The 2,620-nt window shown below is 45.5% G+C and overlaps 2 pseudogenes; both read left to right on the top strand.

Moving 5' to 3' along the window:
- Positions 1-863, top strand: LOC134757683 (protein PAT1 homolog 1-like; annotated as a pseudogene).
- Positions 864-1,501: 638 nt separating this feature from the next.
- LOC134757682 (protein PAT1 homolog 1-like) lies at positions 1,502-2,339 on the top strand (annotated as a pseudogene).
- Positions 2,340-2,620: the final 281 nt, after the last annotated feature.

Raw genomic sequence — 2,620 nt, 5'->3', positions numbered from 1 at the left:
AGCATAAAGGAAGTAAATGACAGCAGAGTTGTATTGGAGTAAGGAAATGATACATGATAGTAACTAGAATTCATAGGAACAAAAAAAGAGAAGCAGAAATAGGTGGCCAGGGGTCGCAAGCTGGTGGAGGACCTGCCCATGGAGGAGCCCAGGGAGTCAGTGCTTCTTCCCTCCCTCCCCCACTCCCCTCCCCACTCCCTCCCCACCTCCCCAAGAATGTTCCACTGTGAGTCTTGGGAGGATTGTCTTCTGGATGAAGATGAAAATGAATTTCAGGGACTGAGAGAAGAAGATGAAGAGATTGATCAATTCAATGATGATATTTTTGGGTCAGGTGCAGTTGATGATGATTGGCAGGAAGCACATGAGCGCCTGGCTGAATTGGAAGAAAAGCTACCAGTGGCAGTTAATGAACAAACAGGCAATGGAGAAAGGGAAGAAATGGACTTGTTGGGTGACGATGAGGAAAATCTGGCAGAAAGGCTCAGTAAGATGGTGATTGAAAATGAACTAGAAGATCCAGCTATCATGAGGGCAGTGCAGACCAGGCCAGTTTTACAACCCCAACCAGGAAATCTGAATTCCAGTATCTGGGATGGATCCGAAGTTATGAGGCAAATCCGAGGACCACTGTTCACTTAGGAAATGTCTACAGCATCTGTATTAGAATATGCCTTGCCTCAGAGGCCCCTCAGGGTCCAGAAAATGATTGGGACCTTTCTGAACATGCATTACCAAGGTGCTCAACTTCACCTGTCATTGGCAGTCCTCCTGTTAGAGCTGTCCCCATAGGCACCCCACCTAAGCAGATGGCCGTACCCAGCTTTACCCAACAGAGTCTGTGCAGTCCTATTCCATAGACTTTCCTCCGCCTGAAACCAGCAACTGAAAACGAAAGCCAATTTGGAAGATTCTGCGTTCAAAGCCTGTCCATGTTCGGCCCCCAATGCCACCGTGTTATCCTGGTCCCTATGATGAGAGGATGCCTCCAAATCAGCTCTACAGTGTCCTGAACTCTTCCCTCCTGGGTCACCCTTCTCCTCCTAGTGTTCCTCCTGTTCTCAGCCCCCTTCAGAGAGCACAGCTTCTTGGAGGAGCACAGCTACAGCCTGGACAGATGTCTCCCAGCCAGTTTGCATGGGTCCCTGGATTTGTTGGTAGTCCACTTGCTGCTATGAATCCCAAGTTGCCACAAGGGCAAGTTGGGCAGATGCTTCCCCCAGCACCAGGCTTCCATGCCTTCTTTAGTGCTCCACCCTCCACTACACCACCTCCACAGCAGTGCCCTCCTGGCCCAGGACCTCACTTGCAAAACTTAAGATCTCAAGTCCCAGTGTTTAGACTGGACACAACTCCCCTCCATCCACAGCACCATTGACTCTTGCATCAGAGACAGCAACAGAATAGAAATCAGCATCAGAATCTCAGTGGTGCAGGAGATAGAGGAAGTCACTGGAGCAGTCATCAAGATCATCTCCGAAAGGATCCATATGCCAATCTCATGTTGCTGTGGGAAAAGGATTGGGCCTCTAAAATTCAGATGATGCAACTGCAAAGCAATGGTCCCCACCTGGATGATTTTTATTACCAGAATTACTTTGAAAAACTGGAGAAACCATCAGCTGCTGAAGAAATACGAGGTGATGGCCCTAAAAAGGAGTGCACCAAGCTTATTACCCCTCAAGTGGCCAAACTGGAGCGCACGTATAAGCCAGTACAATTTGTGGGCTCTTTGGGAAAGCTTACTGTTTCTAGTGTGAATAATCCCCGAAAAATGATTGATGCTGTTGTGACATCTTGGAGTGAGGATGATGAGATAAAAGAAAAACAAATTCGAGACAAGAGGAGAAAAACCCGTCATAATTAAGAAAACCTACAGTTTACTCCTTGATGTGGAGGACTATGAAAGACATTATCTCCTAAGTCTAAGACAGCGACCTGCTCTAATAGATGAGCGAAAGTACGGAATTTGTAGCATGTATGACAACTTAAGAGGGAAACAGCCTGGACAAGAGAGGCCTAGTGATGACCACTTTGTACAGATCATGTCTATCCAAAAAGGGAAGAAAATGGTTGCCCGTATTCTTCCTTTCCTCTCCACAGAGCAAGCAGCTGACATTTTCATGACAACAGCCAGGGACCTCCCTTTCCTTATCAAGAAAGATGCACAAGATGAGGTGCTGCCATGCTTACTGAGTCCCTTCTCTCTCCTCCTCTATCATCTTCCAACAGTGACTATCACCAGCCTTTTGCAACAGCTAATGAACCTACCTCAAAGTGCAGCTACACCAGCTCCCTCCAATCCTCACTTCACTGCTGTGCTCCAGAACAAATTCTGACTGGATTCCACTGAATCCCTAGATCAATTTGAGAAATGACTTCTAAACATTGGGTCTTCTCATCTGTGATTATGGAAGATGTTTCAATTTATTAAGGCCTTCCCTAGCTTCTCTCAACAAAATTGTGTAATTTTTAGGTAGTAGTCTTGCATGTGTTTTGTTAAATATATTCCTAAGTATTTTATGTTCTTAATGAAAAATTTTTTGATTTCATTTTCAATTGTTTGCTGTGATAGAAAAATTCAATATTTTTGGTATATTGTCCTTGAAACTACCACTAA

Source organism: Gorilla gorilla, chromosome 20 (assembly GCF_029281585.2).
Source record: "Gorilla gorilla gorilla isolate KB3781 chromosome 20, NHGRI_mGorGor1-v2.1_pri, whole genome shotgun sequence".
NCBI classification, from domain to species: Eukaryota; Metazoa; Chordata; class Mammalia; order Primates; family Hominidae; genus Gorilla; species Gorilla gorilla.
The sequence above is the reverse complement of the archived record's forward strand: the minus strand, read 5'-3'. Positions and strand labels throughout refer to the sequence as shown.